Raw genomic sequence first — 11,443 nt, forward strand, 5'->3', positions numbered from 1 at the left:
CTTGACATATAAAACTATAGGGAGTGCATGTATGTTTCCATAGTAGCATAGTAGTAACAACTACTATAGAACACCTGTGTATTGAGCATGCCTGTGTGTCTTATAGTGTAAATGTCAGAGTGTCATGGAAAGTATTAATGACCTTTGTCATGATGTGGCAGAAAGGGAGAGAGAGAGAGAGTGGGGGACAGGTCTGCCCCTGTGTTCATGGTCTAATCACCATGGGTGTTTACAGCTGATACAGAAGTCAGTCAGCAATGGCTCAGGTCTGCAGGGTTGTACGTCTCAGCTATCTGTCCCGGTCTGTCAGCGCGTCAAACCTGCATGTGAAAATATATACAATGCACATCTGACTCTCGTTAGGAGCCGTAAATGGCTGCCATGTGGTCTGCTGATAAATAGGCCAGTCTATTTATTGGAGCACAACAAATTGGCTACAAACACTGACATGGAATTGAAGAACTATAAATACTGGACGCGATGAAAGTTTTAAAACGTGCTACAGGTATTTTATGAGAGTCCCACTTCTTTCCCTTTTATGTAGTTGTAGGAATTTATTTGTCTCCTTTCTTCTTCCACTGGCAGCCTTGTAAAAGAGGGGACAGTGGTACTCACTCACAGAGCAGGCCAGGCCAGGCCAGGCTAGGCAAAGCGTGCTCTGGATCCTCGCCACTAAAGCTCCTCTTCCACCACTTGAGGATGTGAAAAAGCACTACACACTAAACTCTCAAAGACATGACCAGAAGTTCCTGAATGAATGGGCAACAGACAACCCCTAAACCCTGTGTAATTACATATTTGGAGTTTATCTGGGTTTATGCGAAAATGCAGAAGTTTCCCTTGCCTGGTGGTCCTTAAATACATCCATATGTTCTGAGTGTTTCCCTCTCTTTCACTCCTCCCTCTCACTTTCTCTCTCTCTTTGCTATCTCTAGTTCTCTCTCCTTCTCTAACTCTCTCTCCCTCTCCAGCTCTCTCCCTCTCTAACTCTCTCTCCCTCTCCCTCTCTAACTCTCTCTCCCTCCCTAGCTCTCTCCCTCTCTAGCTCTCTCTCTCTCTCCCTCTCTAGCTCTCTCTCTCTCTCTCCCTCTCTAGCTCTCTCTCTCTCTCCCTCTCTAGCTCTCTCTCTCTCTCTCTAGCTCTCTCTCTCTCCCTCTCTAGCTTTCTCCCTCTCTAGCTCTCTCTCTCCCTCTCTAGCTCTCTCTCTCTCCCTCTCTAGCTCTCTCCCTCTCTAGCTCTCTCTCTCTCCCTCTCTAACTCTCTCTCCCTCTCTAGCTCTTTCCCTCTCTAGCTCTCTCTCTCTCCCTCTCTAGCTCTCTCTCTCTCTCTAGCTCTCTCTCTCTCCCTCTCTAACTCTCTCTCTCTCCCTCTCTAGCTCTCTCCCTCTCCCTCTCTAACTCTCTCTCCCTCTCTAACTCTCTCTCTCTCCCTCTCTAGCTCTCTCCCTCTCCCTCTCTAGTTCTCGCTCCCTCTCTAGCTCTCTCCCTCTCTAGCTCTCTCCCGCTCTAGCTCTCTCTCTCTAACTCTCTCTCCCTCTCTAGCTCTCTCTCTCTCCCTCTCTAGCATTCTCTCTCTCTCCCTCTCTAACTCTCTCTCTCCCTCTCTAGCTCTCTCTCTCCCTCTCTAGCTCTCTCTCTCTCCCTCTCTAGCTCTCTCCCTCTCCCTCTGTAGTTCTCTCTCGATCTCTAGCTCTCTCTCTCTCCCTCTCTAGCATTCTCTCTCTCTCCCTCTCTAACTCTCTCTCTCCCTCTCTAGCTCTCTCTCCATCTCTAGGTCTCTCTCTCTCCCTCTCTAGCTCTCTCTCCCTCCCTCTCCAGCTCTCTCTCCATCTCTAGCTCTCTCTCTCTCCCTCTCTAGCTCTCTCCCTCTCTAACTCTCTCTCCCTCTCTAGTGCTCTCTCTCTCTAGCTCTCTCTCACTCTCTAACTCTCTCTCCCTCTAACTCTCTCTCCTTCTCTAGCTCTCTCTCCATCTCTAGGTCTCTCTCTCTCCCTCTCTAGCTCTCTCTCTCTTCCTCTCCAGCTCTCTCTCCATCTCTAGCTCTCTCTCTCTCCCTCTCTAGCTCTCTCCCTCTCTAACTCTCTCTCCCTCTAACTCTCTCTCCCTCTCTAGTGCTCTCTCTCTCTAGCTCTCTCTCACTCTCTAACTCTCTCTCCCTCTAACTCTCTCTCCTTCTCTAACTCTCTCTCCCTCTCTAGCTCTCTCTCCCTCTCTAGCTCTCTTTCTCTAACCCTCTCTCCCTCCCCAACTCTCTCTCTCCCTCTCTAGCTCTCTCTCTCTCCCTCTCTAGCTCTCTCTCTCTCCCTCTCTAACTCTCACTCTCTCCCTCTCTAGCTCTCTCTCTCCCTCTCTAGTTCTCTCTCTCCCTCTCTAACTCTCTCTCTCCCTCTCCAGCTCTCTCTCTCTCCCTCTCTAGTTCTCTCCATCTCTAGCTCTCTCTCTCTTCCTCTCCAGCTCTCTCTCCATCTCTAGCTCTCTCTCTCTCCCTCTCTAGCTCTCTCCCTCTCTAACTCTCTCTCCATCTCTAGCTCTCTTTCCCTCTCTAACTCTCTCTCCCTCTAACTCTCTCTCCCTCTCTAGCTCTCTCTCTCTAGCTCTCCCTCTCTCTAACTCTCTCTCCCTCTAACTCTCTCTCCTTCTCTAACTCTCTCTCCCTCTCTAGCTCTCTCTCCCTCTCTAGCTCTCTCTCCCTCTCTAACTCTCTCTCCCTCTCTAACTCTCTCTCCTTCTCTAACTCTCTCTCCTTCTCTAGCTCTCTCACCCTCTCTAACTCTCTCTCCCTCTCTGTCTCTCTCTCCATTGCCTTTCCTTTTCTGGCTTGGAGAAACATTACCCTGCATGCAAATGGATTATATGACCCTTCAGAGCAGTGTTTTTGTATTGTTATGTTGTTGTTGAATTGTTACACAATCCTGCAGACACAGTATGGGGTTTGAAGTGGGAGGAGACATCAGAGAAAGGCTAAGTTCTGGGTGGAATATTTAGCAAACAGAGGAAGTCACAGCACATCCACATGCACACAGAGGAGGAACACACTGAAATCTGACTGCGGAGGCCTTTTTCGTGTGTGGGCCTGTTTTTTATTTTTTGCTTGAGAAAACCGATCTGTTTTAAAACAGGTACTAAATATTTCCATATTCCAAATGTTCCTGTTTCAAGAAGGCAGGGAAGGCTGGGGAAGGGGTAATGTGGGAAGGGGGAATGTTTTTTTGCAGGGGAAAGGTCTCAGTCCGGGGTTAGACTGTTTGAAACTCTAAACCCCTTTCATGCGTATTTATTTTATGATTCTGCAGGGCACTGTGTTTACACTTTAAGTGCAACATCTGGATTAGATAATTTGTTGGGCATTAACCGAAGATGGATGCTTATCGACCTCGTCTGATTAAATCTGTTTGATGTTTTTGTATTTTTATTTAATCATTATTTTTCTGGTCAGCGTGTCAGTCCCAGTTTTGCGAGAGACAATTATGTTTTATATATTTTCTGAAAAGTCAAGGGGATTACATGTTACTACAACATCAACCTTTTACCCCTGCACACACACACACACACACACACACACACACACACACACACACACACACACACACACACACACACACACACACACACACACACACACACACACACACACACACACACACACACACACACACACACACACACACACACACACACACACACACACACACACACACACACACACACACAGTCCAATCCCAGCCATGGCCTTTGATCCATAATGGCTTATTTACAATTAAAGGTCATGGTGACTGTTTGCCTTTCCAACAACACAATTGGCTACTGTAGTGGCCGTGTCAGGTACAATGGACAGCAGTTTCCCCTGGCATAGAGAGGGTACACTATTTTATTCTAGCTGCTCTACAGAGAAGTCATACAGATTCTAGAGAAGGAGGATTGGCTGATAAGACTTTGGGTATGCATGCAATGTGCGTAAATAAAACCAAATGCCAAATGTATCAAAAATCAAGACTTCCAGATCTGTAAACATAAGAAGCCATCTTGTAGATTCATCATACAATGCAGTAAACATCAAACATGTTGCCTCTGCTCCCTAAAGGTTTCTCACCCCGGTATGATTCATTACATGTGTTTTCCTCCCCTGGGAGATCCCTGTCCCCCCTAATCTACCTCTCCTGCTCTGATTCCATCACACCGCCCCAGCGGCCCAGCACTCCCAACGAGCCACACAGAAAGATTAGTCAAATGCCGCAGAGCAGATGTGTCAGAGACTTGATTTGTGTGTGTTTTATTGACTCTCACCATCTGTTAATACAGTTGCTTGTTCTTCCCCTTGTGTTTGTTGATGCACAGGCAGGAGGACTGAGTGCCAGAAGAAACAGGGTGAACAAGAGAGAAAGAAAGGGAAGAAAGTATTTCCTGAAAATGGAAAGAGACTGATTTGCAAACAAGCAAAGTTTGCCTATGAATTCGTTGAAAAAATATGGAAACCCCTTTTCCCTACTTTGCCATGATCTCTTAACTCATAAAAGTCCCATTCTGTTTGGTATTGTGTGGTAAGTAGAAACATTCATATGGTTGATCGTATAAGTAGATGACTCACTGGCTTTACTGCCTACAGTGCGCAATAACTAACATTTTCAGGTCCAAATACCATAAAAAGGGAAATTATTAATTTCTTCATAGATATCTGAAATTCCATTCTGCTCCATTCCATGGATTTCAGTTTGAAATTGGTGCAAGGAAAGCAGTTGCTGTCTGTGTGCGGCTGCATGTGTGTGTGTTTGAGAATCTGACCATGCGAAAAGATAGTAATTTATGGCTGTTGTAACCTTCCCTTGTGTTGGGTGTCTCACATTCTTCAGAGTTCCAGACTCTCTGTCCCCCCCCTCATCCCTTATTTTCTCTCCCTTCCTGCTGTATATCTCACACACATCTTTAATGGTGTGGTTGAAGCTAGATAAAATTGTCCTGGGAAGCCACAGAGCCCTAAGAAAGCAGAGTGGAATTGCCTCACAAATGAGAGACATTATATAATGCATTATCACCATGACACCATATCACAAGGTTGAGCAAAATTACACACCATAGAATGTAAACCATCTCAGATTACAGGCATGTTACATAGGTGCATTCCGCTCTTCTCTCATCCCTCTTTTCAAACCTCTGTTTTCAGATGGAATAGGAGGCCAGCGAGCCCCCTGGCTCTTTACGATGGCTGTGCTGTGTGTGCAGCTCTGCCATGTCATGATGTGATTCCTTGGCGCGCGCGCCGCCTGGCCCGTTAAAGACAAACTCTATGTGAACCTTCTGAAAGGGAGATGGCAGCGGGCCTGGGTCAACACATTGAGAGGGGGAGACATGGGAGCCAGGGACCATGCAGAATGTTTGTCCAAACCTGAGAAACCTCCATTAACTGTGTAGTAAGGAGTGGGACAGGCCAACCATGACATGTACAGGCTGAACCAGAGGCTAGGTTATAGATCAGTGGAGGCTCCTCCTCAGAGGAAAGGGAGGATCATCCAACTCAGTGAATTTATCAAAAATCTAAATAGTGAAACATTAAAAAAGTTATAATTTTTTTAGATAAAACAATACTAAATATATTCTCATCACCAAATAACCAATTAAAAGACAAAGAAGTGTACAGTAGCCTCAACAGGGTAGCTCCACGGTGTAGCCAGAGGACAGCTAGTTTTCATCCTCCTTTCGATATATTGACTTCAATACAAAACCTAGGAGGCTCGTGTTTCTCACCCCCTTCCATAGACTTACACTAGAATCATGACGACCTCCAGAGGATGTCCTCCAACCAATCAGGGAACGGTTTCCCAAAAGCATCTTAAGGCTAAGTACATCTTAGAACCATAGGATCTTATGGTTCTAACAATTAACTTAGCCTTAAGATGCTTTTGGAAAACCGGGCCCAGTGCTCTTGCAGTATGAAATTACATATTATCCATCCAATCAAAGGATCAAAAAATGAATATAGTGCTGAAAGCATAAGCTACAGCTAGCTATATAGCATTGCAGTGCATAAAGTGTGGTGAGTAGTTGACTCAAAAGAGAGAGAAAGACAATAGTTTAACAGTTTTGAACAAATTAATTTCTAAAAAATTAAGGAGAAGCAGTAGAGAGAGAGAGAGAGAGAGATTTCATTGTATTTTTTATTCTTCTTAGTTTACTTTTCACATACTTACCTAGCTAATGCAGCTAATTTAGCCTAATCAAAAACCTGACTTAAACAGAGAGGAGTGCTATTTATGTTAGCTAGCTGGCTAAGGCTATTCAACACTTCAACTCTTCCAAGTCAAGGTAAGCTTTTGGTTTTATTAATTTATTGCCACGGCGTCTCGCCTGAGTTACTGTGAAACTGCTTGGTGTACACTGTACTGCATGATTTGGGTTGTGGGTTTACTAATGCGTTAGTTCTAGAATTAGTATAATATTGACAATGATGTTAGTTAAAGGTGTAGGCTGTGTAGCGGTTAGCAGTTATGGTATGAAGGTTTGGCTTGGAGAGGGTCTTTCGCCTGGTCACAGACAGTTGTTGTGTTGTGCATTAAAGTCCACAAGCAAAGGGAAAAGGTGAGAGGAGGAATTATACAACGAGTAAAGTGATGATACTGTATGTGGCTGCTATGAATGTGAACTGTGCGTGTGGGTGATCGGGGGTGTATTCAAATCAAAATAAAATAAAATGTCACATGCTTAGTCAACAATAGGTGTATATTAACAGTGAAATGCTTCCTTTCAGGTCCTTTTACAACAAAGATGTTACAACAATTGTATTGTTATAGTTATATTGTAATGGCGCTGCAATGAATAGCGGCCCTTTTATGGACTCCTGACTAATTCTGCGATTTTTGTGTTTCTTTTGTGTTGATCATAACTTTTTTTGTACATAATGTTTCTGCCATTGTTTCCTATGACCGAAAAGAGCTTCTGGAAATCAGAACAGCAATCACCAATGTCGATTTGGATGAAGATATCTATAGGACACCCCTGACCAGGTCCTAATCCCCAAGACTCGGAAAAGGAAGATGTGGCGTAAGACAGGCCGACATGTGGGCACCTTGATGAAACTACATCAAAGAGTAAACCAACCGCACTCCACGAGCTGTATAGGGCCATAAGCAAACAAGAAAATGCTCGTCCAGAGGTGGTGGTCCTAGTGGTTGGTGATTTTAATGCAGGGTAGCTGTAATTCACCTTACCTAGTTTCTACCAGCATGTCACCTGTGCAACTAGAGGACATAAAACTCCAGATCCCCTTAACTCCACACACAGAAACACATATGAAGCTTGCTCGCCTTTGCCCTCCATTTGGAAAATCTGACCATAACTCCATAACTCTGTTGTCCCCACAGTAACCGTACGTGCGTACATATCCCAACCAGACGCCATGGATTACAGGCATCATCCGCACTGAGCTAAAGGCTAGAGCTGCCGCTTTTGAGGAGCGGAACACTAATCCGAACGCTTGTAAGATATCCCGGTATGATCTGCTATGAGCCATCAAACAGGCAAAGCATCAATACAGGACAAAAATCGAATCTTACTACACTGACTCTGATGCTCGTGAGATGCTGCAGGGCTTGCAAACTATCACAGATTACAAAGGAAAATCCAGCCATGAGCTGCCCAGTGACTTGAGGCTACCAGACGAGCTAAATGCATTCTATGTTCACTTCGAGGCAAGCAACAATGAACCATGCATGAGATCACCAGCCACTGTGTGATCACGTTCTCTGTAGCCAATGTAAGGTTAACATTCAAAAGGCATCAGGGTCAGACAGATTACCATGACCTGTACTCAGAGCATGTGCTGACCAGCTGGCACGTGTCTTTACTGACATTTTCAGCCTCTCCCTTACCCAGTCTGTAATACCTACATGTTTCATGCAGACCACCATAGTCCCTGTGTCTAAGAACATCAAGGTAACTTTTCTAAATGACTATCACCCCTTAGCACTCACATCTGTATCCTTGAAATGCTTTGAAAGGCTGGTCATCATGGCTCATCAACACCATCATTCCAGACACTCTGCACCAACTCCAAGTCGCATACCGCACCAACCGATCCACATATGACGCAAACTCTATTGCACTCTACACTGCCTTCTTCCACCAGGAAAAGAGCAACACCTATGTGAGAATGCTATTCATTGACTACAGCTTAGCATTCAACATCATAGTGCCCTCCAAGCTCATCACTAAGCTAAGGACCCTGGGACTGAACACCTCCTTCTGCAACTGGATCCTGGACTTCCTGATGGGCCGCCCCTATGTAGTGAGGGCAGGCAAAATCCCATCCGCCACGCTGACTCTCAACACTTGTACTCCCTCTTCATCCACGACTGCATGACTGTGCACGACAAGAATAGTAAACAAACAAAAATTTGACCAACTGGGGACAGTCTCTTAGTCCCCGCAAGGTGAAATGCTATTTCTAGCAGTTTTAGGGTTAAAATTAGAATTAAGGTTAGGTTTTGGGGTTAGGGTTAGGGTTAGGGTTAGATTTAGGTTAAGGTGTTAGGGAAAATAGGATTTTGAATGGGACTGAATTATGTGTCCCCACAAGGTTAGTTATACAATACTATGCGAGTGTGTGTGTGTGGCGTCAGTGTGCATTTGTGTGCATGTTATGTGTGTGTGGGCGTATGTAGTGTGTTTTGGGGTGTCAGTGTAAGTATGTGTGAGTGTGTGGGTAGTGTCCAGTGTGTGTACATAGAGGCAGTGCAAGAGAGTTAGACATTTGATGAGCTATTTAGAAGTCTTCATTCGGCGATTCTGTTGCAAAATGTTTCTTAAACCGTAGCAAAGGGAACGAAACTGGGATGGACCTACCTGAATTTGTCCAATAGAAACTCATGTTTTGGACTAATGATTACACCCCAGATCACCTAGATGCAGGCAAGTGTGTGCAAGGCGGTACTGAACGTGTCACTCGCTTAGGGTATTGGGCAAATGTTTGTATCATGTATCACAGATTACAAAGGAAAATAAACCTAAACCTAAACCTATCGATGTTACATTGAGCTGGGTGAATGGAATATGAATGACAGTCATCCAATATGCTGTAATAGAAGTAAGGCCATGCCCATAAAAAAAATGCTGCGTCCTCCCTAATCTTAAACAGCACCGACCGCCACCCCTCATCTGACTGAGTGAGCTTGGACAGACAGAGGTGTGAGCGGTGGTCCAAGTGGTCGTGGAAAGCAGAGTGCAACCCTTACCTGGGCTAGGAGAACATTCTGCAAACATCTCTTCTGTGTACAACGTAAAACACCAAATAATGCACGCAGAGCTGAATTATGCCGATACCCACTAATTATCCAAATCCAGAAAAGAGTTACAACCACCTAAAATTCTACAACCACCTAAAAGGAAGCGATTCCCAAACATTCCTTAACAAAGCCATCACCTACAGAGAAATGAACCTGGAGAAGAGCCCCCTTAAGCAAGCTAGTCCTGGGGCTTTATTCACAAACACAAACAGACCCCACAGAGTCCCAGGACAGCAACAAAATTAGACCCAACCAAATCAGGAGAAAACAAAAAGATAATTACTTGATAGAGCAAACTAGAATGCTATTTGGTCCTAAACAGAGAGTGGCAGAAAACCTGACCAATGTGACTGACCCAAAATTAAGGAAATATTTTACTATGTATAGACTTGGTGAGCATATCCTTGCTATTGAGGAAGGCTGCTGAAGGCAGACATGGCTCAAGAGAACACATGCCATGTGCACACTGCCCACAAAATGAAATGGAAACTGAGCTGCATTTCCTAACCTCCTGTCAAATGTATGACCATATTAGAGACACGTATTTCCCTCGGATTACACAGACCCACAAAAAAATTCAAAAACAAATCCAATTTTGATCAAATCCCATATCTATTGGGTGAAATACCAGTCTTTATTATTTTGGAACTTTTGTGAGTGTAATGTTTACTGTTAATGTTTGATTGTTTATTTCACTTTTGTTGATGATCTATTTCACTTGCTTTGGCAATGTAAACATATGTTTCCCATGCCAATAAAGCCCCTTACATTGAAATTGAATTGAGTAGAGGAGTGCTGGTGGAGCACGTGTTTCAGATGTGTTACTGTGGTACTGTATATTACTGAACTACATTACAGTGTGGTCATCATCAGAGAAAGGAAGCAGGTCACTAACCATCCACTAATTAATGATATCAAACTGTTACATTTCGGATTTTTAAAGATGTTATATATCGACGTGATGTACATTAATTTACGTAAAATCAAGAATATGGGCAAAAGATATTCCCACTTGTACTGTATGTGTCACCTTCACAGCAGTGGCAGACTTGTATCCCCTACCTCTGTCTCTCCCCGTGTCTGCCTTTGTGGAAGGAGGACATAAAGCCCAGTTGAACTTGGACTGGTTCACACCCTCACCACTTGCACCGTGTCTTAACCAGGTGCTACCACACAACCCCGGGGAAGCATTTAATGGTTTAATTGGCACTTAATTAGTTCATTGACCCCTGCCGGCTCAGGGGCAGGTGACAGTGGAGAGGGGTGGACCAAGCTGCTTCCGATGTCACATCACCATCAGTCCTGCCAGTCATCACAGTCACACAGCCTGGAACAGCTTTCACTGGTCAAATATGTCATCTCAGCCAGGTTCTATATGTATGGGACTCTGAAAATATACAAAGGATCATTTGCCTGGAATAGGCAACCTCAGGATAATGAATCACATATGCTGTTCATCAGACATTCAGTTGAGTCATCCTTCCCAGATGTCTCAGCAGGATTAGCTGCATTGTGAGAGAAGAGTGGCTTTTAAACTGTTACTAACAACATCCATCACAAAAGAAAAAAGGACAGCATCAACAAATGTTTGCTGGTGTAAATAAAATATAAATATTTAAAACTATGATTGTGGAACTCGTTCACCTCCTCTCCCAGCTAGACCAAAGGTGTTTTCTTCTTACCTAATTGAGCAGGCATTACAAATAAGAGGAGTTTTCAGGTCAATTGAACAGGGGGAAGTAACTTTGGGCACCAGTCTCTCCGATAAAGACTTGCAGGTGTGACTGAGTATAGTCATATGTAAGCAAGCTGTGGACTCTTATAGGTGATTGTGTGTGGGAAATGCTGCTCTGTCGGCATATGTGTTGCTTAGGTGAAGCATAGCTTGTCATTCTTCGTCTCATTCTCACACACACAAACACATTTGCTCTCTCTTTCCTATAGCCATAAAGACTATACAGTACACAACTTCTCACGCGTTCATGGGTGCTTGACGAACACTCTCCCTCTTGTACATTCACTCAACAAAACAGCGATCCCACCCGCTCTGCTGTTTCCTTAGGGATGGTGGTCTTGGGTTGGGGGGGGGGGTGTAAGAGAGGGTCCCCCTGCAGGCAGTGTTTTTGTAGGTGAGATAAAAGCCCCCACATGGGCAGCTGTGACAGAGGGGGT

The 11,443-nt window shown here is 44.5% G+C and overlaps 1 long non-coding RNA gene across 1 annotated transcript; it reads left to right on the top strand.

The window, feature by feature from the left end:
• The first annotated feature begins 3,010 nt into the window (after positions 1 to 3,010).
• On the top strand, positions 3,011 to 5,697 carry LOC124037061. The gene is made up of 3 exons (XR_006839104.1): positions 3,011 to 3,118; positions 4,335 to 4,537; positions 5,158 to 5,697. It is a non-coding gene; the product is annotated as an uncharacterized LOC124037061 (long non-coding RNA).
• The last annotated feature ends 5,746 nt before the right edge of the window (positions 5,698 to 11,443 follow it).

Source organism: Oncorhynchus gorbuscha, linkage group LG06 (genome assembly GCF_021184085.1).
Source record: "Oncorhynchus gorbuscha isolate QuinsamMale2020 ecotype Even-year linkage group LG06, OgorEven_v1.0, whole genome shotgun sequence".
NCBI lineage: Eukaryota > Metazoa > Chordata > Actinopteri > Salmoniformes > Salmonidae > Oncorhynchus > Oncorhynchus gorbuscha.